Source organism: Zonotrichia leucophrys, chromosome 3 (assembly GCF_028769735.1).
Source record: "Zonotrichia leucophrys gambelii isolate GWCS_2022_RI chromosome 3, RI_Zleu_2.0, whole genome shotgun sequence".
Lineage (NCBI taxonomy): Eukaryota > Metazoa > Chordata > Aves > Passeriformes > Passerellidae > Zonotrichia > Zonotrichia leucophrys.
The window spans coordinates 103,558,807-103,582,320 of record NC_088172.1 but is presented as its reverse complement, the minus strand read 5'-3'; the positions used below and the strand labels follow the sequence as shown (position 1 = coordinate 103,582,320).

The 23,514-nt window shown below is 47.0% G+C and overlaps 1 long non-coding RNA gene across 1 annotated transcript in view; it reads left to right on the top strand.

Annotated features, from left to right (window-relative positions):
• LOC135446162 (uncharacterized) overlaps nucleotides 1-22,781 on the top strand; it is a 48,286-nt gene extending 25,505 nt beyond the window's left edge. The window contains exons 2-3 of the long non-coding RNA XR_010439682.1: nucleotides 12,643-12,719; nucleotides 20,624-22,781. This is a non-coding gene — a long non-coding RNA (uncharacterized LOC135446162). The remainder of the gene's footprint in view (nucleotides 1-12,642; nucleotides 12,720-20,623) is intronic.
• The last annotated feature ends 733 nt before the right edge of the window (nucleotides 22,782-23,514 follow it).

Below are 23,514 nucleotides of genomic sequence, written 5' to 3'. Positions count from 1 at the left end.
ATAACGTACAGTAAAAATGTCAATAAGCTTATCTCCATGATTTTTGGATCAGCCTTTTGGCTGGCTAGCAGCGAGCCCTTGCCTGCGCAGCCTCTGCGGGCTCGGGAGCGAAGTTGCTGCAGTAGGATTTGATTTCCAGGGAGCAGATAGGGCACGGCTGTGTTCTCCCTTTGGCAGCCGCTGCCTGGAGACCCAGGGCTCGTGCTCGGAGCGCCAGCAAGCTCGGTGCAGCTCGGGACTTTGCAAAGTTGCTGCGCAGCAAAATCTCCTCTAAAAAAAACTCATTTTGTATTACCTGGGCTGGCGTCGGTGACCCCGTTCTGAACTGGATGATAAATCGCGCGGGGAGCTCGCGTTCCTCCTCCGGTTTAAAACGTGCGGCACGGCAGCCACCGGTGTTAATGCACGGAATTAATTGCCCCGGTGAGACACTTCTTCCCAAAAAGTAATAATAGTTAGGACTTAGCCTGGCGAATGTGAAAACCCTCTGGTATACTAATAAAATGAAAAGGTTTCGTGAAATAATATCCCAAATAATTGGGTTCCCTCTACCAGAGGACCCCATGTTGTTTCTCTTAAGCAATATATAAAAAAAATTGTGATTATTCCTTTGGACTTAATAAAACGTAATTGGAAAAAATCTTGAAAGAAAGCGTAAGGTAATCGCTTTCACTTTTCCCAATCAAGTTGATGTTGCTTTCCCTCTTCCATCCTCCTTGTAAGGTGAAGAAGTCTTTAATGTATTTGGATCATTCAAGAGGCAAAAAAAGAAAGAAGGGGAAAAAAGAAGCAAAACAGCTTTTTTCTCTCTCTATTTACAAATGGACTCGCAATGTTTGTTTGTGGTGGTAGCACACTCGCTGCAGCTCTCTGTGGTTTGAAGGACTGGCTACTTTGGCGTTGGGGATTTTTAAAAATATTTTGGGGGGTTCATGACCGTTGGAGGGAGATTTGGGTCTTGATACATTTTTAAATTTTTTTTTTTTTCTCAAGGCGCATTTGACCGTTCAAACTTTTGAACAGCCCCGGCTTGTAAATCCAGTGCCCGTCGCCCCCTCCTCCCGCTCCCCAGAAACTGCATGCTCCTACTGTGCTGCATTCATAATCAAATTAGTGTGCTGTGAATAGGTTAAAAAAACTGTTATCCAGCCGCTGCCACGAAAGATATTTTAGCCCACTCCCCCCAAACCCTCCCCTCCCCGCTCCCCCTGCCTTTTTTTCCTCCCTCCGCGAGACATAAAGACATCCACGCGGATGGGGAGATCTTTACCTTACTTCTCCTCTGCAATCTTAGCCCTCTTTTATTTATCCCCCCCACACACACACACCCACCCAACGTAAGAAAACAAAAGTAAATTCTCCAGAAATGAGCTGCTGGTGAGAGAAAAAGGGGCGCTGGGGGGAGGTGGGAAGGCGGAGGGGCTGCTGCGCCAGAGATGCTATAGGGAGACAGCGCTGGAGATAGTTGTCCCAGCTACGAGATAAAAGCTACATTACATGAAATTAATGGAGGCTGTCTGAGACATACATGAATCACTGTTTCAACACTAAGAAACCAGCACAAAAGAATAAAGAAATCTGAGTACTAACTATATCTTCAAAGGTCTCCTATTTACCCAGCTATACCGGGTACTGACACAAGTGGGGGGAAAATATAAGAAAAAAGCACTGCTGTGATCGAATGAATGAGACCATATGAGCTATATTGGTGCCGTATGCATTCTATTTAGCTGATATCAAACACAGTTTAATGAAAGTTAAATAGTTTCTGAGGAGTGCATGAGCTGGAACAGATTAGATTCCACTGAGGGGTCTGTCAGCATATTGTTGCTCACATGTATTCCCTGCTCAGAGCTGCCACAATTCCAGCACTCCATTAGCAATACACAAAAGACTTATGCAGATAGCGGGCATAAGCACGTACCGCCATGTTGGGAAATAAAAAAAAAAAAAAAAAAAGGAAAGGAAAAAAAAGAGGGGGAAAAAAAAGAGAGGAGAGGGAAAAAAAATACCCAGATGAAGGTTTTGTTCAGTGCGTTCATCTGAAAATAGATCTCTGTAATTTGAAAGTGATAAGAATAGATGGAGGAAAGGAGAAGTGGTGGGGGCTCTCAGAAAAATAAAACAAGAAAAAAAAAGACGAGAAATATGTAAACTCCTTTAAAAGAACAGATATTCCACCAAGTATATAATGAGGTTTTGATCTTTCAGGGGACAATGACATGGGTGAATGCTGTGGCCTTTTGATTTGCAGGTTACATCTGGTCTTAAAGGCACAGCGGTTCCCGTGGCCTCTCTGCCCAGAAGTTGCAGTGGAAGATGATTTTTTGGAGGGGGGCGGGGGGGGGGAATTCTTCCTACAAAACAACATCTCTCAGGCTCCTCTGTCTTATTTCAAGATGCAGAATTCATCCCAGAAATACCACCGGACAGCCTGTGTGCCTGGTACAATCGCTGTCACTGAAAGTAACATGAATTGAGATTAATTTTTATCACTTCAGAGGATTTTTATTCCTCTCCCTGGGAAAAAAAAAAAATCCTCCTTCTCTGAGGTGTCTGTTTTAAAATTAATAGTAGGATAAGGCTGGTGGGGGTATTTAGATATCAGATGGCAATTGCTCAGTGATTATTGCATTTTGATTTAATCTGACAGAACTGATCTTGCACCATGAAATCTGTATTTTCACAGGAAAATAGGAGTTGCCATACTGGAACAGACCATTTGTCCACCCGGGCCAGTGCCTGGACCCGTCCATGGGGGTAGAAAATCCATCCTGTACTTGCACCCTCCACAAATACTTCTTGTTTCTCACTGGGTGGGGGTACAGTGTTTCTCCTTGCTCCTGACTGTCAGTCCCTCCACACCCTTCAGGCGTTTCTTTGCCCTGAAACTTCTTTTTTTAACCCAGCTAAGTGCAGACACCAATATTATTTCTGCCCATGGAAATGCTGCAAACTCCTTCTGGAGCGTGCCTGGAGGTGACAGGGATGTTGTCATCCGCTCAGGTGTGGGAGGGCAGGCACTCCCCCCATCCTCTCCTGTAATTCGGTCAAAGAAAAGGGGGCACAAGTGAAAACAGGATGATTTGTTCGGGTTTCTTTCTCTGCAGCTGGGAGCCTGCCTTATTAATATTATCTGGGCTGGGAGCGTGCAGTGTTTCCTCAGGCATCTCTTCTGAGTCATTTTATCATTATTCATAGGGATAAAAATGGCCCAAACCAAGGATCCATTTAGGGTTGCCTGTCAGATCCACTAAGGTAATTGGCTCCATTTCTTCATTCCCATTCTAAATTAAAATAATTTTATTAAGTGGTACAGTAGGTGTTTCACCTGTGTCACCAGCTGCCTATTAGAGCCAGAAAGGGCTTTTCCACATTATTTCTGTCTGTTCTTATAACATTATGTCATCGTATTCCGCGTTACTTTGTGTCAGAGGTGGCGCAGTCTCCCGTACTTAAGTCCAATGGTTACAAAATGTAGGTCCAAGATGCCCTTTTCGGGGCGAGGGCAGAGTCAAACACACTTGACTGTTCCAGCTCTGCTCGCTCCTTCCCAGATAGAATTCACACAGCAGGAAAAAGCAGTGTGAGGCTGAGAGCAGGGTCCGTGACGTGACTGAGAGCGTACCGCTGATGATAACGATGAGCTGGTGGTGGTGGTGGTGGTGTTCCCAGCAGCAGCTTTTGGAGGGGAAGAGCTGGTGTGAGAGCTGTGCTGGGCCTGGGCCTGGGAGGAGAACACCTGGATGGGCCCCTAAGGAGGGAGAAATGTGTGGCACCCCTGGTCTTGGCAGGGAGCAGCCACGGGAGGTCCTGCTGGTGGCACTAAGGTGGAGGTAAATAATGGAGCCTGGCCGGGTGTGCTTAGGGTTAATTTCTTCTTCACAACAAGGTGGTTCTTCCTCATCTGCCTGGGGTAACTAATCCCACTTTAAAGAACTGAGATGAGGCTGGAAAGCACCATGGTAAAGGCATTCTGTGCCAAAATAGTTTGCAGCTCCCAGGTTTGCCTTTGGAGCACCCGGCCGTGTCAGTCAGGGAGGGGGGCTGTGCATCCAACAGCAGTGTTTGCATTTAGTGCTCAGATACAGCATGAAGCATCTCCAGACAGTTTTTGCAGGTGGATAAATGCGTATTTGAGTGTCCATGTGAATTAGACTTTTTGGGAATGGGTCATTGGCAACTGAGATCCCTACATCCCATCGGGGCAGGGGAGCTGGGAGCAGTTGCAGAAGTAACATGAGAGAAAATTCCTGATTTAATTTTAGGCTCCCCACAAACCACCAGCGACCAGCCAGGTGGAAGTTTCCACCAGCAGATAAGACAAGCTGTGTTATCTGAGAGTGAGAAAAGGTCACTTTTCCAACGGACAAAGTCATTTCCTTTCAGAAAAAAGGTGCAGTTGCACAGGAACATTCCTTGTGGTTAGATAGGGAAGGAGGGGGGGACAAAAAGCATGTTTGTTCAGTTTTCAGGGATCTTGCAACTGTTTTTCTTCAACCTGCAGGTGGCATTAGCACTAAAAATGGATTTTTCTTTCTTTCTTGAAAAGTGTTTAGCAATGAAAGGAAGAAAGCTGCGAGGGGATCTGTAGTAGGACTGCGTGCTTGGAGTTAGTCATGCTAACTGCAGATGGCATTTTTGCATGTTTTATAAGGCAGGGATACACAAATGCTTTAGCACCCTGAAATACAATATCTCCAGTTTCCGGAAGCAGGCGGGCTGGGAGGACCAGGGGAGCTGAGCTTGGGCTAAATCTGTGAACTGAGAAGGAGCAGGGCTGGCAGTGCCAGGCTGGCACCTGGCCATCGCCAGCAGCAGGTGACACTGCCCGTGTCACAGGCAGCACCATGGGGAGGTGGAAGTTCTAATTAGTGCTGAAACAAGGCTGAGGCAAAAGCAAACTTTTTATTCTTTCTTGGGGGTTTGTTTTGTTTGTTGGATTTTGTTTGTTTATTTGCGTGTATGAGGAATGGGAATGAGCTCCCATTTTAAACTCTAAGACCCATCCCAAATGCCATCACTAATGCCTCCACCTTCCCAACACACCAAAGTGCCCCTCGGGGCAGAGTCCCAAGGCTGTTGTTTCACCTTGTCCCGGTGGACTGAAAATGAGACTTTTATGGCCGTAGTCATTCAGATTTGAATTTCAGTCCAGGGAAAGTCCACTCGGGGTGCACATGAAGAGCAAACCTGGAAGAATGAAGCCTTGTAAAGGCATTCCCCAAATGAAAAATGTGGAATGATCATCATGAGAAAACACAGTGGCTACTGGCTTCACTGATATTGAAATCCTCAGAAGAAAGCCAGGAGAGCTAAAGTGAAATGTAGAAGCGAAAGGTTGCTAGAGAAGGGAGCCATCAGCTGAGGCCACAGAGCTCTCACCAGAGGCTGTGTGGAGATATTTTTTTCCTTTTTTTATTTTTCTTTTTAGGCAAACCATTTTGTTACTGGAAAGTGCTAATTTGTGAAAGCAAAACAACTCCAGGCAAAGGGTGTGCTTTGACAAATTTCCCATATTGAGGAGGGGCGGGGAGAAGCATAGAAAAGAGGAGAAAATAAATGTAGAACGATTGCAATGTCATGGGGGGTAAGTGGTACGTTTGAGACAGGGGCTAAATCACTGTTAAATCACTGCAGGCAGAATTGATGTGAGACTGGAGCACACTGAGAACTGGGCAGGGGCATAAACCTAATTGATTTGAGGCTGGAGCAGGGAGTTAATTGGGGGCCAGGGTGGAACAGTAACTAACAGAGTGTTGTGATAGCCAAAAGCATATCTCACTTTCTGCCATCCTGCCCGTGCTGGGTGTGAGTGCTGGCAGCTGGGAATCACCCCAGAGCCTAAGCCACAACTTCGCCTGGTAGCTGGAGGCCGGCTCCATGCCTTTGGAGAGGGCTTGAGCATCTTTGGGAGCTCAGCATTGCTCCCTGTCGTGCTGGACCTTGCGAGAGAGTAGCACTTGTCACCCACAGCCTTGTTTTGGCTGGGGAAGGGAAGGTGTGATTGCTGCCAGAACAATTACTGTGGAGAAGTGCTCACTCTCTGAGAGAACTTCATTCCTCTTGGAGGAGCACCACATGTCCCCAAGGAAACCACCTAGACCAGGTCCACAGTTACTCCGTACAAATGTTCCTTTTTTATTTTTTTCCTCCTAAAGACTGTTGAATTGAGCACTCAAAATTTGAAAATGCAAAGATGAAGGTTGCCTGGGCAACTGCTTTGTACTGAATGAGGAAATGATCTTGTGAAACAAACATTAAGTGATCGTGTAATTAAAGACTGAATCAAAATTCCATTGTACCAGGAAGGAGCCTAAATTAAAGTTGACCAGGCAACTTTCAGTTTGGCATTTCCTAAGTTTTAAGAACTTGATTTGAATTGACTTTAATTATTTCTCCTTTTGCATGCAATCTTAGGGTATTTTTGTCCTAAAAATTGTATGGCATATTGGCATGTGGTAGCCATGCTCACCTCTAGCCACAATCCAAGTTTCAGCACAGGAGTTGTTGACTCCCAGATTCCCAAACGCCCACCACTGGGACAGAGGGTGCAACTTTCATCTGCTGCCCTTTGGGGAGCGACAGCTGAAGGAACAATGTGACTTTTGGGTTTGTTATTGTGTACAGTTTGCCACGCTGCGTCAGATGGGCACTGAATTTAGTCTGCACCAGATGCACCAAAGAGGGATGCAAGAGTAAGTGTGGAGATGTAGAACAGTCTGTCCACAGGAAGAATTCACCCAAACCATTTGTAGTTAGAGGTTGTTTTAAACCCTCAGGAATAACTTTTATTTCCCTTCCCAACCCTAGGTTTTTGGGTTTTTTTTGGTGGTGGTTTATTTAGATTCCAGCCTTTCACCGTTTCTATGACCAGAGGAATGTGGTGACTCAGTGCTCCTGAGGTCTGTGTCAAGCTCTGGGGCACAAGTGTGGTCCAGAGCAATTGTCACAGCAGGAGAAGCAGAACCTCAGACCTGCAGCATTATTCGTGCACTTGGTGAAGGAAAACTTTAGGGTGATGTCCAGTTCTCTACAATGCATGGATCCTTCCAAATAACACCTTCCCTTTTGCTCCTTTTGCAAACCACTGTGGCACCTTCCAATGCATTACAGCAGTGAATTTGCCACTTCAAACCTGCATTTAAGACTTTGCATCAGCAAACTCTTCAATTCATCAGGAAACACAGTTGCTTTTAGCTCAGGCGTTTTTTAGCTTACTTAAGTGATGGTTACACAGAGCTCCACCGTTCCCTTGCTATTTTCAAGGGCAAGAGATGTCCGTGCACGCAGCATGTGCTGGGGCCTGGCTTTTATTATTATAATTGTTATTGTACTTAGCTATCTGTCAATGCAGAGCTTCAATTTGACACAAATTATCTCCGCAGCGCCCGTTCCTACTGCGAGATGCTCTCGCGTCTCCCATCTCCGAGCACGGAAGCGAAGAGTGGTTTTAACCTTCTCCCATCTGCACCCAGTCTAATTTTACCTCATGATCTCACCTAATCTTTTTTTTTTTTTTTTTTTTTTTGTGAATCCCTGGATATGCAAATAGTTCCTAAGAATTATGTCAGGAAATGTAGCGATAGGGAAGATGTAACTTGTATTTACAGAACTGGCTAGGGGTTTGGGGCACCTCAGTTCTCATCTTTCCAGGGTCACAGGGAGACTCAAAGGCAGCACTTGCCCATGAATGCTTGGCTGGCTTCCCTCTGCAGCTCTTTCCTCTCACCACTCAGGTAGTCTTTGTCAGTGTGGGTTTTTTTAATCTTAGTGATCATTTTATGATTTTTTCCCCTCATACCCAGTGTTTATGCTGGAAGCAGTGGCAGAAGTTGCTGCTGTTTTGGGGTAAGGGGGCTGAAAGGCCTCTCCTTCCCCTTGCTGATGAGCACGAGTAGTGCCTGTTCCTAAGCAAAGGAGACTCCGTGTCTGTTGAACTCAGCTTTGTGCTGCTTTCATTTTTCCAGGATAGGTTGGGAAGTTCATTCAAAGTTCTTCCTTTACTGTGGGACATCCCTGACATTTTCCCATTGACACAGACCAACTGGTGTGATTCTGTGACCTTCTGCACCGACCCTTCAGTTGGATTCTCTTCCTGCTTCCTCACCCAGCCTGCCCCACCATCGTGGCCTTGTCCAGCTCCACTGTTTTGCTGCCATCCTCTGACTCCCAGTCTCACTGCTTGCCCAGGCACAGGGTCTATTTAAAAAAAAATATTATTTTTATTCCTACAAGTGTTTTTATCTCATGACTTAGCCCAAACAGCCTTACTCTTCCCCTCATCATTTAGCACCAGCTCCTCTCTGCAGACCCTGTGTCCACCCAAGCAAGGCCAGCTGTAACCAGTCTTTCCCATCCCATATTTCAATTTTGCTTGACCTGTTATCCCGTGGATTTCTTTCCACCCTCAGTGTCTTCCTCACATGTCCTCTTCTCCCCCCCCATTAAATGAAGTTGTTTCCTTTTCTGTGTCTCCGAGACTTGGAGATACCCAGGGAAAAATGATTCCCGTTGTTCTCTCCAAGGCCCCTCTTCCAGCAGCTGGAAGCTGCAATTACAGAAAAAGTCTGGTTTGAGTTTGGCAAAAGTTATAAGCAAATGAAACAGTCCCTTATAATGGGAAGTGTCATACAACCTTAGTAATAGACAGTGCCATCAGCCCCACCTAGAATATGTGCGTGTGTGTAAAAATGAAACCTGAAAACTGAATGAACATGAAAAGGCCTCGACCTACTTTCAAACTGATAGGAATGCTCCCCATCCCTAATGGAAGCAGACAGGACAGGCCTTGTACATCTCTGGCTTCATTTTGCAGGAGTGTTTTACAAGTGCAGAATTAGTGTGGAAAGGAGCCTTGCAGACAATAAAAGCAGGGGAGGGTTTTTTGCAGGGCTCATTTGCACAGGGGTAAAAAGCACAGGCCCCTCTGAATCCTGACACAGCGGGCCAGGCAGATGCTGAAACATGAGGGAACCAAAAGTTAGGTCCAGGCCTGGGCCCTCCAAGTAGACAGATCTGTCTTCTGACAGGCCCAGGGTCTGCTCTCCAGCTGCAACCCAGAGGGAATTCAGAGGGAGACTGGGATTCAGAGCATCCTCTGTGAGCCCACCATTGGCTTATTAGGAGAGCTCTTATTCCTGGAAGCAACGTTTTGTGAACTGTCATACTCATTTCCTTCACACGCTGGCACAGATTGCCTGCTTGACCCCAGGGCTGAAGCCATTTACATTTTTGATCTGCTCATCTCTCAGAAACCTCCACAAATTAGAAATACCACAAGCCATGTTTGTTGTTGCGAGGGCAGAGAAGTCTGAAGCGAGGTCTGGGTGCCGTGTTTGACCTCGGCTGAAATCCTGGTTCAAAATAGACCTTCTTTGAAGAATCTCAGAGCCTCTAAACTTCAAAGCACCGGCTAATGTCTAATTGACTGTAGGTGAGTATTGCTTTACAGGAGAGCTCTTCTGCACCAGAACTCTCAGACCAAGCTTCTCTTGTGCCTTAGAGGTGAATGTGAGAATTCAAAACGGTCTCCAAAAAGATTTTGAGTTGAATCTCCATAATTGCAGCACTTTCTCCTTCTGTGTTAAGATTGCTAATGAGCTTTTTACAGAAAGCTCTGGGTCTCCCAGCTGAAGAATTCTGTAGGACAGCAAACATTTTATTTCCTTAATCTTTATTCTTCCTCACAGTGTCTGCTTGCCACGGGTGTGCTCTGGCTTTTGCAATGAGGACATGTCCATCCTCTCTGCCTCCCTTTGGTCCCAGCACCCTCAGATGGGATGCAGAGGTGGCCCTCTGGATGGGACCCTCAGAGCTGGCCCATCCCTTCTGGCGTAGGAGAGGGTACAGAGTGAAACCCTAGGAGCAAGCTGTAATGCTGCAAGATTGAGTGTTCAGAACCTCAGTATTTTTTTACCATTTATAATTTACCACCATTCCTTCCTGCTGAAAAATTCCTCTAAATTTTCCCATGTGAATGGAGAGCATAGAAAGGAGCACCGAGAGTTTCCTCTCTTGTTCCCCCGTTCATTTTCTTATGCTAAAGCCCTCTGGGTGAAACCCATTCCAGGTGCCAGAGAGGTTTTCCTGTAATTTACCCATGGTATTCTTATCAAAAGTGTTACCTCCAAAAATATTTCCTTTTAAAGTTAATTATCCTGTGAGCCGGCTCACTCGCAGCAGGCAAAAGGGTACAGAGGCTCGGCAGGATTGGGGTTTTTTTTCCTTTTTCATTAAGTACCACATGTGCCTCTCTTTGCATATATGGAGGGGCTTCCCACCATATATGAAGACACCCCATCCTGTTCTGTAGGAATAACAGGTATTATGAAAGGGGTTGTTATTGTTTGGTGATGTGCTGTGATCCTTACCATATGAAGTAGTGAGGAGGCTTGTGGTGCCAGAGGTGTAAGAATTAAACTGGAAGTCTAAACAAACAGTAATAATTAAAGAAAAGGGACATGAGCTGTTGCTGGGATAACATTTCTGGGGGATGAGTCCTCCCTGGAAGGTTTGGTGTGCCTGGGTGTGCCAGCAAGGGGAGATGAGGATGTGATCAGCCCCATGGACGTGGAGGTGCCTACCTGAAGGCAGCCCCAGAGGAGCTGGGGGAGAGAGAGGGGTTAATCTCCTGTCCTTATTGCCTAGCAGGGAAGGTCTCCTTTCCTTACATGAGTTAAGTCAGCCTCTGCTTTGTTTGATGCTGCCCATTTGAGGGAAGCTTCTCCCTGACCTTCTGCCAGAGAGACTGATGACAAGGACGGTTTGAACTAACCTTGACATTCACCAGGGTAAATGGCTTTTTCCACAAGTAGTCAGCAAGCCAGGAGAGCCAGTCAAGAGCTAATGAATCTGTACCTGAGGAAAACAGAACAACAGTTGTACTTTTAAAGAAGGAAAGTCTTCCCTGGCTCCATCTGTGCTTAAATGCTGGAGGATTAACTCTTCCAGCTCACGCCTGGGCTCTGCCATGTCACCTTTTGCTGGTGGCAGGGAGGCCACCAGTGGAACTGTGGGTAGGGAAAGCCTCTGAGGGAAAGGACAGGTGCTCAGCTTCCTCATCTGTGTGCAGATGGATGAAATCACTCCCTCCATGGTGGTGATAACCCCACCAGAGGCCTGCAGTGCCCTCCTCGGTACGGAGCATCAGCCAGTGGGATGCCAGCAAGGATGGAAAGGTGGTTGGGTCACTGCTGCCTGCAAGTGCTGTGCCCCCAAGTGCACCTTTAGATGGGGTTTAAGGCAGAGTTTCAGTCCTGGGCTTGAACTCTGGGCAGTGGAGTGACCGCTGTGGCCATCACCAGAGCTGGCTTGGGTCTTGGTGGATGGGGATATCACACCTGGGCAGGTTTGGAACACCGAGGGAAAAGGGAAAAGAGCCCAGCTGCTGCTCCTCGGCCTGGGGTTTTCACTGGGGTGTCCTCAGATTGCACAAGCAGAGGCATGTGGAGCCTGCTGTGCCCTTTTCCTGCTCAAGGAAGGAGGTTTCCTTGGCTGCTCAGCTGATACTGGAAACAATAGAAAGAGTGTTGGCAATTGCAACATATTTCACTTTTCTCAGTACTGTCCAGATGATGTATTCCTAGTCCTAATTAGGTTGTTCAAAGCCCAGTTTTTGTGAATAAGCCATCGTTGTGAGAAGATTGGCCTGACAGTCCTCTGGCCTGTTCATTCACAAATCTTGCCTGTTGCTACGTTTAGCTTTAACTCATGAGGGATTGCTCCTGTGGCTGGAGGGAAGGACTGGAGGTGCTGCACTGGAAAGGGCTTCCTGGAGGAGTGGATGGAAATTAGGCTAGGACTGCTTTCAGCCCACTTTGGTGAACCTGGCTATTTCATGGGGTCTCAGGCTCTTGAAAGAAGTTTGCAAGGGGACTGAATGGTGGAGTGAGCGTCTCTTTTTCTGGGATGTTCAGGAAGTGACTCCAGCCAGCTTTTGTCTGGCAGCACTTGGACTGCAGGCACAGGGACTTCTGAGTCTGCTGCTAATTCGTGTGTGCATAACTCCTACTGGCTGGACTAAATCAGCCTCTGTAAAATGTATTTATTAATACTTACTTCCTAGGGCTGTTTATTTAAATGTTTGCAAAAGGCTTTGGAAGGCTAAGCAAGGGGAAGGCACGAGCTCCAGCGCTGAATCTTAAGCACTGGCAGCGGAGGTGGTTGGCAAAAACACAGCAATACATTTTCCTGGGGATAACAAAAGCAGCGCCGGTGCCATCTCTGGTGCAGGATCATCTTCCAAGGGATGATTTAAAAGAAACCACTCCAGCGTTCTAAGGAGGGAATGAGGCAATTCTGAGGAAACAAAGTGCATGTTGGATGGGAGCTGGGTGTGTTTGCTTGTGAGATTTCCCCCGTGGGGCTTTGCCCAGGTTCTGCCACTGTGCGCGAGCGGCAGGAGCGGACGGGAGCAGGGACAAAGCGGGGCTGGAGCGGGGCTCTGCCAGGTTTAGTGTCTGCTGATCAGAGAGATGAGAGTGAGGAGCCCGGGCACACTCCAGAGCGTGGTGCTGGCACACGGGGTGCCCTGCAGCCCCCCAGCCCCAGGAGAGGCTGGAGATAAAGGGCTGGCGCTGCTGAGGCTCCCGGGGAAGAAGTTGTATACAGAGCAGGAGATAATATTTCATCCCCCCGCAGGTCACTTGGTGCTCGGCAGTGTTCTCTGTTTGAGATTTGAGGATTTGCAGACAGACAAACTCCACAACCCAGCAAAGGTCAGTCTAAATATCAGACAGATAAACAGCACCTTCTCTGTAAGCACAACTCCGATTTATGGTGCTCCGTTTTCTCTTTCCTTCGCATGATAAAGTGGAACGTGTGCTTCTTCTGAGGGCGGCAGCTGAAGAATTTAAAGTAACATAACTTCCTGAGGTGTTTTTAAAGAAATATGCTTTCCTGTAGCCACAGCCTGCTTCCTCTTACGGCTTTTTTTCCCTCTATTTTTTCTCTCTGTATTGCTTCAGAGAATTTCTCCTTGCTGGCTCCCCAGTCCTATAGAAAAATGCAACACCTGCTTTGTAGTCGCTTTTCCAAAACAAGACCTGTGTGAAAGTGTGTCTGTAGGAGCATTGCTTTGGCCAAGGGCCACCCAGGAGGTGTTGGGCCCTCTCCTTTGACCAAATCTGTGCTTTGGTGTTTTAACCTGCCCCTGAAAAAGCCAGCAAGGTACAGGGCAGCATTCCAGATCTGATCTCAGCTGATAACACAGCTCCTTTATCCCAGGCTAAATCCTTGTAGTTGGAATGGGCTCATGTCATCCTCAGCAGAGCCCACGTCTCCCCGTGCCCCATGAAGTATCTTCAAAGTGAATATAAATTATGTTACAATGGAAAAGCACCTCTAACAGTATGGGAGTGGGGATAGGGAGTCACAGTAAATCAGGATCAGACTCCCTTTAGTTTTCTTCTTCCTGACCTTGTGGACAAGACCTTTGTAATTAAACCCTCTCTGTAGGTAGTAAAAGTTCTGAGTGCAGAGCCTGTACCAGATCTTTTTTTTTAAGCTAAACTATTTTTCATTAGTCACATAATTGAGGAAATATTGCACTGCAACATAAAAACATTAGAAAACCCCAATATTTCCACTCTTTAAAATATTAATATTGGGGTTTAGGGTTTTTTTGGGGGGGTATGTATTATTTTTGTTTGCAGAAATCCAATGTGTGCTCTCATCAAGACTGAACTCTAACCAACTTTAGGAATTGTTGCTGTCTGTACTGTGGATTCCTGGATTCTGGGTCTAATTTGCTTCTAGGCTGACTTTTAGAGCAGTTATTTAGTAAATGTGTGGAAGGTGATTTTTTTTACATCACTGTAAACACAATGTAGTTTAATTATTTTGGTTTGCTTGCTTTGTTTTGGTGGGGTTCTTTGTTTTGTTTTTGTATTTTTTTTAAATTTGGTTGAGGCTTTTTTGTTTTGTTTTGTGTAACCTGCTTCTGGATCCCTGCAAGGTGATGTTTTTTCAGGAATGTGAATGGCTGTGGATTGTTTGTCCAGCTGATCCACTGCTGCCCATGCAGCACCATGGCTCGGCCAGCCAGCTCAGCACTTGTAGCTGCAGCCTTGAAATCACACAAATTATCGGCCTAGTCTCTAATATTAAGGCCAAAAAAAAAAAGCCCTTTTAAGTAATTTGTAAGGCTTTATAACACAATACAATCATTGCAACATTATGAAAAATGCTAATATTAGCTCCCAATGCTTTGAAGTTTGTTCCGGGAATTTGGATTTCGCAAGGATGTCCCTACAGGTTTTGCAGTCAGTAGAAGACATTTGGGTGGAGAAAGGGAAGCAAACTGAACTTCCTTCTCTCTTCCAAGCTTTCTGTAGGCCTTGAGGGGCTCAGGGCAGGGAGTGTGAGATGTTATTTTTCAGGCAAAGACAATGTTTGAACTGTTTAAATGGAAAGCAAAGTTTTAGTGCCTTAAATTCAGCATTTTATCCTCTGTAGTGGGGAAACGATGCTTTCCTTGAAAGCACGACAGGTTAGGGAAGAGGAGGCAGCTGGGAAGGACTGGGACAGTGCTGGTGGACACCAGGGGTGGGTGTGTGGATGCTGATGATTGAACCCCTCATGGGGCAGGCCCTGCTAGGGGCAGGTCCCCACTGCACCTCTTAGAGCCCATTCACTGCTGCTTCTTGAGACACAGCAGTGACACACTATTAAAATTGGTTATTCCAGATGGTTCACCTGGGGATTTGCAGTAATTGCTGGAATATTCCCCTGCTCCCCATGGTCAGGGCAGTGGAGATGCAATGCCATTCTGTGCTGCTGAGACAGCCCAGCTCACAGGCAGCTTCTTGGGGCTGCAGTGCAAGTAGCTTTCAAAAAGAAATTATTTTCTTTTTGATGATTTTTGACTCGCTCTTCCATGACCCAAGGGGACACAGGGCTGATGACTGAGGTTGGATGCACATCCCATAAAACAGTAAATAAATCCATCAGTGTGCAGGCATGCCCATATCCTAACATGAATTCTGGGTCATTCTGGCGTGGTAGAAATGAGCACTTTTTCTGTGCAAAACATTGTGGGTGAGAGAAGCAGTGACAACAATTAAAATTCCATCTCCTTTGGAGAAAGTCACTTTTTAAGCTTTTTGTTACCCAGACCTGAGGGCTGTGATGATCTTGCAAGGCCTGTGCTGGTTGTGAGCTGGAGCCAGCCAGTGCAGCTGGGACAAAGTTTCATGGCACCACCCCACGTGTCATGAAAAGCCATTTTCTTCTTCTTTTCTGTTCTTGGGGTTTCTTTGGGAAATGTTACCAGTCTTGCTGGAAGCCCACATTGCCCAGGAGGAAGGATGAAGAGCTGTGTGGTGTTTCTGCATCTCTGCTGCCATGCTTCTTTGGGTTTTGTTGGTTTTCCCATAGCTGGGGTCGTGCTCTCACCCCTGTGGGGTCAGCGTGGGACAGTCCCCTTGCCACCTCCCCAGTGCTTGAGCATCACCTGAGCACTGCTGGGTGTTTCCATGGTGACCACAGCAGGGCCAGTCTCCATGGATACGGTGGTACCCTGGCTGTGGGATGGGGAGCTGGTGCCTGGGGTACCTGTCCATGGCCTGGGGGCAGCAGGGCTGGCAGGCTGGGCACAGCAGGTCACCATCAGCAGCTGGAGGACAGTTTGTCACTGCTGCCAGCCTCAGGGCACAGAGCTCTCCTCCTGGCACTCTCTGAGGCCTGCACTTTCCCTGTGGGAGCAGGGACCAGACCCCGGCCCCATTAATCACCTGGCTCCAGAGATCTCCTGCAGTGTCACCGTGAGGGTGGCGGGAGCAGTGTCCCAGCTCCGTGCAGGTGTCCCTGTCCCCGGGAGAGCAGGGAGGCTCAGGAGCAGGGCCCCCCACAGCAGTCACAGCCAGGTGCTTTGTTTAGGCTGGGCTCACACGATGTGCACCTGCACCAGAGCCACCAGCCCTGCAAGGAGAGCAGCTGCTCTGAGGCTGAGCAGAACATGCTTAAGTGAGCAAATCCTGGTGGGCAGCAATGGCTTTCTGTGTCAAGGAAGGCTCAAGTGGGTAAGGTCAGACATGAAAATAATCTATGCACCTGCTGAAGGGTTTTTTTTAAAATCTGTACATTACATGCTGAAGGTGAACTTTGTATTTCTTGATCACTGGGCAGTGAAAGGAGCTTTGTTGGCTGCTTTTATCCCTCCATTAGTTTGGTTGAGTGCTGCCTGCATCCCCAGGCCTGATGGTAGCTGTTAAATAACTACCAGTTCTCAGAGAAACCATGGGCTGTGAGTGAAGGCACAGACTGGTGTTGTTTCCAAAGTATTGATGAAGGAATGGCAATTTATTATTTCAAATTATCTAAGCCTGGTAAGGGCAAAAAGTGACATAAGCACAATAGCAAACAGCGTTAGTGTCACCAAGGACTCTGGGACATGTTGCATCCTCTTCATGTGATGCGGCTGGAGGCTTCTTCTTCTTTTTAACTCTTCTTGAAACACTATCAATGATCCAATTATTTATCTCTGTCTCCTGGGAGACCCAGAGCAGGGCATGCCTGCTCTGCCATGGAGCGGGGGAAGGACACAGGGAGGATGAACCTGGGAGTGATTAATTTGTGCAAAAATGACTGTGCCAAGTGAAAGACAAAGAGGATGAGGGAAGTGGATTGGAGGAGCTGAGTTCAGCCCAAATGTTCCTGTTGAGAAGAAAACCTGTCCACTTTAAAGCACTTCCAGTTAAACACGTGCAAAAACGAAGCGCCTCCTTTTCTGCCCAAATTAGCCAAGTCACTGTTGAAAACAACTTTCAAAACTGCTTTCCAAACTTCTTCTGCACATGCTGGTGTGTCCTGGTCCCACCCATGACAAGGTAGAGCTTTGGCCTGGCTGAACACAGCAGGACCAAGCCCTGCCACAGCCTCTGGGCACAAGCACTTTGCTGGGTGCCCATGTACCTGCTGCTCTATGGGTGCTACCAGGTGTTACTGGCACTGCAGAAGGGGAAGAGAAAAGGAAAATATCTCTCCTGGTGTGCCCAACTCCCTTGCTCTGAGCAGTTTTCACCTGGCAGTCTCTGCAGGCTTTTTCCAGAGCCAGAGGGAGAGAATTGCATAGTGAAAAAAGTAAAAATTTGCCAAAATTAGCAACAAGATTGATGACCAAAGAAACTCCACTGTAGACCATGCCAAAGTTTCTTTTTCCTGTTGCTGCAGTTGAGATGAGCCTTTGTGTTGGTCCCAGAGGCTCTGTGACCTCTGGGCTGCACAGGGTGCAGGAATGAGCCCTGGAGCTGCTGCCCCTCATGGCCACTGTGGCCAGAAAGGGCCTGGAGCTGAATGTGTGAAAAACTGGAAGTGCCCACTGTACCTCAGATCAATGCCACCCAGATTTCAGCACTTGCTGAAGTTTATCCACACTTTAAAATATATAAAAAAGTTTAAGTGTCTGCTCCATTGGCTTTGCTCAGTGCTTGAGGATTAGAGAGGCGCTTAGCAACTTTCTGGATCTGGGTGGAGTTAAAAACAGAAATCAGGGGTGATCCTCACTGATATCCAAACCACTGCAGGGGGAGTGAGGGGCAGGGATGGCCTTGCCATGCAGCTGCACCCCTTCCCCTTCTCTCAAGCCTGTTGTAGAAAATAATTCAGAAATCATCACTGCCCTTATCTCCCATCATTCCTGTGGAGCAGCAGGGCCAGGGCCTCACCAGAGGCATGGGTGCCCCGTGGCACCTGGCTGGGGGAAGGTCAGAGCCAGGACAGGCCTTGGCTTTCTCTTCTCCTCAGGGCCCGGCTGCTGGAGCACCCGGAGCTCTGGAGATTGGTAAGCACTGGATTTTATTTCTTCCCTCTTTTATACGAGTGTGTTTCACTGGAGGAGGAGAAGCAGGCCCTGGTTGGTCGCCTTGTGAGCATCCCCTGTGCATCCATCCCAGGCCTGTGCCTCTCAGGAGCTGCTGCTTTAGGGGAAAGAGCCCCAGTGTTTGGGATTGGGTGGGAATACAGTCAGGGCTCCTCTGCAGGAGTGGGGAAATATTGCCTTGCCTTCACCAGGGATTTTATTTTCCCTCATGAAAAGAGAGTGGCCTCTGAATGTCAGCCCAGCCTGCCTGTCAGTTCTCAGCTGCACCATGGGATAAAGCTGCTGATCCCTTTTATCCCCTTCTGGGAGTAGTATTAATAGTATATTCATTTTTGTTCCATTTATAATTCATTACTGCCCAGTTATTTGGATTTACTTGTGTTAAAAGGCATAACGAGACAAAAACTTAGCTGGTTATGAGCCCGGGGAGAAGGGGAAGGCTCTTCCCCTCCCTCCTTCCCTGCCTCGCCTCCAGGGCAGGGGGAGCAGCCGGCCAGGGCCGAGTTTGCCAGAGCAGGGAGGTCACTTTGTCCCTGGGATGTTAAGCTTTGGAGGTCAGCACTGATTTTGTGGCTCCAAACCCACAGGAAGAGTGTTAGTTCTGTCCAGACCAGCACATTCCCAGATTGATGCACCTAAATCTCACTGAATTTAACAGCAAATCAAGCTCCCGTGGGTGTTTAAAATCCCTCCATACAACTAAAATATTTATACTAAACAGATAGGAGCATGCATTTTTAAATAAAAATTTCTCCTTATTGTTTTAACCTCCACCTTCCCCCTGATCCATTGCTTTTATCTGTCACATAAGCCCTGGCTGTCCTCTGGGCATTGCAGGCTCGGGGCCAGAGGCTCTGCTCTGCCCACAGACACGCTCCAGGAGAGGCCCAGATGTTCCAAAAGGGGCAACCTCCACAGCCCAACAACAACAACAACAGAAAGCTGTGGTTTTTTTAAACCACCTTTATGCTTTCCTGCTCCTGGGATAAAACAGCACAAGATGAAACAGCCTGGAGCCTGCTTTGTGTCACCCCCAGCTGCCCACCCTCCCAGGGGATGCTGTGGCACAGGGGCCCAGCTCCTGCCCAGCTGTGGTGGCACCAGCCCCACGGGGACCCTGTGGCCAGGGTTGGCCCCATGGCCACTGCTGGGGGCTGTTCCTGTCTGTTTGCTTTGCCTGGAGCAGCTGGGGCTGCTGCTGAATTGTTTTTTCCCCTAAGCTGTCAGGCTGCCTTGCCAGCAAACTGCGGCTCTGGGAGCCCTGCTTTCACCAGGACAGGATTTAGTAGGGACAGAATGTAGTCCCTTCTTAGAGCTTGGCCCAAGTAGAACAGACTTGCTCTTGAGGCTGCTCTTGCAGATGGTGCTGGTGCCCCTCACCCTGCTGTGACCACCCACGGGTTTTTTAGCTGGCTTAAATTAGCTGCTGATATAGGTCTGGGCAGGTCAGCCTGGACGTTCACATCCCAAATATGCTTTTGGGAAATGATCTAAAATGTGGGCAGGAAGTTTTATTTTGCACATAGACCCATGCAGAGCTCTGCAGACAGAGAAACATAGATGGACACATCAGTCAGATGGGGCAGCTTTGATCCTGAAGGCTCCCAGTATTTGAAGGATTTTTTTTTTTTTTTTTGTGTTTTACTAAGATTCACAGTCTCAGCCTTGACCCAATTGCTCCTGTCCCAAAGGGCATTTGCAGATGTAGAGCTAGAGTTACTGGTGGGCTCCCAAGAGGAGAAATCCCAAATTCCTGAGGAGTATACTGTGGGTTTCCCAACTGGAGCTCCCCAGCTTTTGATTCAACACCCAAAATAGCCTTTATGAGGCTTATGGAGCCTCTTGGGAAGAGATTTTCATATGGCACTTGCTGTTTCATATGGCAAACCTATAATTTCCTTTTATTTCTTTTTGCCAGACTGTGGACTAGAGGGTAAGGCAGTACCAAAGGCTCATCCTGTAGACATAATGGTCACTTGTGATCAGTACTGGTAGTAAGTACTAGAAGTAGGAAAAATATTGAATTTTAATTCAAATTTTCCCATGTAATTGGAAGTAATTTAAAGTATTTTCAATGAAACTTTATATCTTCTCAGGGAAAAAGGGACAATATTTAGGCCCAGGTACTTTCCAAACTCCTTCTGTGCTTTGGGCTGCATACTGGCCTTCACCAGTAAAATTTGGATATTCTCTCCTCGTTTTGGAAAAGTTACTCAGGATTTGGTTAAGCATAAGTGAGACAAGTTTAAGTGTATCCTATAAAACCTTTAACATGTTTTGCTTTTATCTCATGTTCTCTGTGAAGCCATTTTTGCTATAAACTAGATGGGAGAAGAATGTCACAGTGTGGGTAAATGGTTTGTTTTTTGCTTTGTGTTTATCCAAAACACAAAACTTAAATCAAATTAAAATCAAACCTGGTCGGAACCCCACCCCTCATTAGTGGTGCCAGAACTGGAGGCCAGTGGCCCATCCCAGAGTGTAACACTGGTGCTTTTGCACTCAGAAGTTTGGCTTTGTCCTTCCCACCAGTTTTAGTGGCGCACGGGGCAGGTGGCACATGGAGAAATTACGTAGCCATGGGACTCCCCCTCTGAATCACAGCACCCAGTGACTGTGCACCCCTTTGGTGCGTCTTTGGGCCTGATGTGTCTCTGAAAGGGGAGCAGAGCAGAAGGGGGCAGGGAGGCTGCTGGCAGCCCCTCTAACAGGAGCACGGTTTGCAGCCCCATTCACAGACATTGTCTGGCATTGTTGTACCAGACACGCTCCATTCACGGCCCCTCTCTTGTCCCTTTTCAGCGAGTGCCCACTGGTCCTGCTCTGTTTGTCAGCAAGAATGAGCCGGCGGGAGCGGGAATGTTTCCCAGACGGGGTGAGGAGGTCAGTCTGGACCTCTGGACAGCGGCATGTGAAAGCAGGGGACCCTCTGGGGGCCTTGTTTGGGTATGTGCAGCTCAGATCACGGGATTAGCTGCCAGGTCATCTGCTGTGAAATCCATTATGAGAAACGCTCGGTCACCGGCGCTGCACTTGAAATTCTTCCTTGGTTAAACTGCAGGAATCACCTTCCGAAGCTTTTGTGGGCTCCGTGTGCCCGTGTAAAATATTTGTACACGCGCGGATATAAACTAATGTTTGCAGCAATGCCTCATGCAAAACGCTCCTCGAGTAAATCTGTCACTGCAGCTTCAATTCCAGATTACTGCACTCCAAGATCTGCTATTATCAGTGAAAACACATCTTTAGAAAGTTCACAACAGTCTGAAGTAGATGAGCTATTGAAATGCAATAGAAAATCTACCCCTCGCGGATTAGTCAAACAATGAATGTAGCCCTGCACGTAAACATTGTCTAACTGTATTGGCAGGGTAAATGGTTCCTGATTTACTGCTGCAGGAATAGGTGGCATTTCCTCACACTGTGAATACAAATATCAATTATCTTGAGGAGAAATACATTTCTAATCCGTAAGTGTGGTCAAGAGATGCAAATAGTGGCAACAAATCAGTCAATTATCAAATTATTAAACATTTCTAATATTATTATTAATTATCTCTGGTAGCAGCAGTGTACGATTTGCTGGGAAATAAATCGTTAGTAGATCTTGGAGTACTTGAAAAAGTGGTTTTAATCTGTGGACGTCCTGAAAAACCACAACCCCTGAGTCAGGGAGATCAAAGAGGAATGAGGAGTCTGGGGTTTTGGGTTTCAGAGATAGCCTTTCATGGTGGTGGTTGTTGCTGCCACGCTCTGTGTTTTCATAGTGTGCATTAGGGATTTCTGCAGTAATAGCCACACTTACCTTTGCAGCCATTTGGATGTAGCAGAAAAGTATGAACTCCTGAAGGAGGAAAAGATAAAAGAGGGGAGCAGAGTGATGCAGGTATTGCTCTCTCTGTCAGTAGCCAGCAGTTTCTGTTGTCTGCAAAATATTTCCATGTCTTCCACATGATCTTCCTAAGGAGCACTCTCAGCCCAGTGTGTTTTGATAGAAATAATTGAGGTACAAAGACATGGAGAAAGGAAGAACTTAGATTTGTGGCAGGTAGAAAGTTTTAGATCATTTTAGTCCAACCCATTGGAATCTTTGTCGAGTTGTTTTTTAATATCCTTCCAAAAAGACCCTTGGTACCAACTCAAAATTTTTATTGAGGGCTCATGCCCTGGGTCGAAAGGGTTTCATCCACCCTTGTACAAATGGGTAATTTTGATGAGGGGCATGGATTTGGCAGGTTTTCTTCAATGCTCTTAAGTGGCACACCTGCACTCAAGGCAGATTTTTGCAGTGCCTCATCTCAAAGCAGCTCCAGGCCTGACCAAAGGAAACTGGTATCCAAAAAGACCAACAGACCAGTGATGACGTGGCAGAAAATGCCCTTTCTGGGCAGGTGATGATGGTCCAGCCCCAGCACAGGCAGATTGTGCAAGTCATGGATGAGAGTGTCACCACTGTACATTTCTATTTGCATAAAACAATTATCCCATGGACAGTGGCTCTGGAGTTGTCTAGACAACATGCTTCTGATGGTATCACTGACCTCAGACACACTGGGCTGGCTCTAAATTAGCAATGAGCAGGGCTGGAGGGATGTATTATGGCAGTTATAAACCATAAGAAGGTATTTAAATAGATAGATAAGACACATGCAAATCTTTCCATTGCCATGACAACCATCTTGATATAGGTTTTCCATACGTAGCAAGAACGGCAGAGCAAAAGGCACTGGAAAAATAGCAAGAACCTGTAATGATAATGAACCCTGACAGTGTATTAGTCTAGATTTTGGTCACTTATTAACTCTTAATAGAATACAAACTTCTATAGTAATACAGTGTTCAGTGGGTCAGGGAGCAATTACTTCTAAACCTTTGCTATAAGGATCTCTGCTATATGGCTATACCTAATGTACCAATTCTTCACAAATTGATCTGACTGATTAAAAAACACTTTGCTATTAGATGTAAATTGCTTAGCTGCTCAAAAGCGCTTCGCAGGGACGGGTTGCACAAAGCATGAAAATATGTCATTTATGGACATCTCTATATTTCCCTCCCGCTTTTATTGGCTGGGTGAGGAATCTCATAAATCCGGATATGTGAATAATTGTCGTGTAAGAGCTGGGGCCACCAGTTTCAAAAGGGAAACACGGGGCAGCCCCCAACATGAGTGTGACCCCTCCCCACGTTACCTGTCTGAGCAGGGCAGAGCTGTGTGTTTATTCTTTCTTGTTGTTCCTTCTTACAATTCTTCATCCCTTCTGAGTGCAAGCTGGTTTGAAGGCCAGCTCACGGCTCTAATGATGCCTCCTGTGGCCAGCGAGGGTCCCCTCCAGCAGTGCCTTTCTCAGATAGATGCGCAGGATGAAAGCAGCTGCCAGAGCATCTTGTCCAGCCTGTCTGAGTGCTCTGAGCTTGTTCTCACACAGTCCAGGGATGCTGGGGTGTGGGTGGCCAGGTGGGAAGGACACGGATATGCTGCCCCGCTTCAAACAGCTTCCTCCACAAGGCAGGGGCATCAGCAGTGACTGGGGCCTTGGGAAATGAATTTGGGTTAACCTTGCAGGGCTTTGTTGGTGTTGTTGTTTGTTCCTTGATGTTACAGAAGAGACTTAGGCTTAGAGGTGACCTAATTGCTGCCTTCCAGTACCTGAAGGGAAGAGAGGAGGAGAAGGAATTTTTACGAGAGTGTG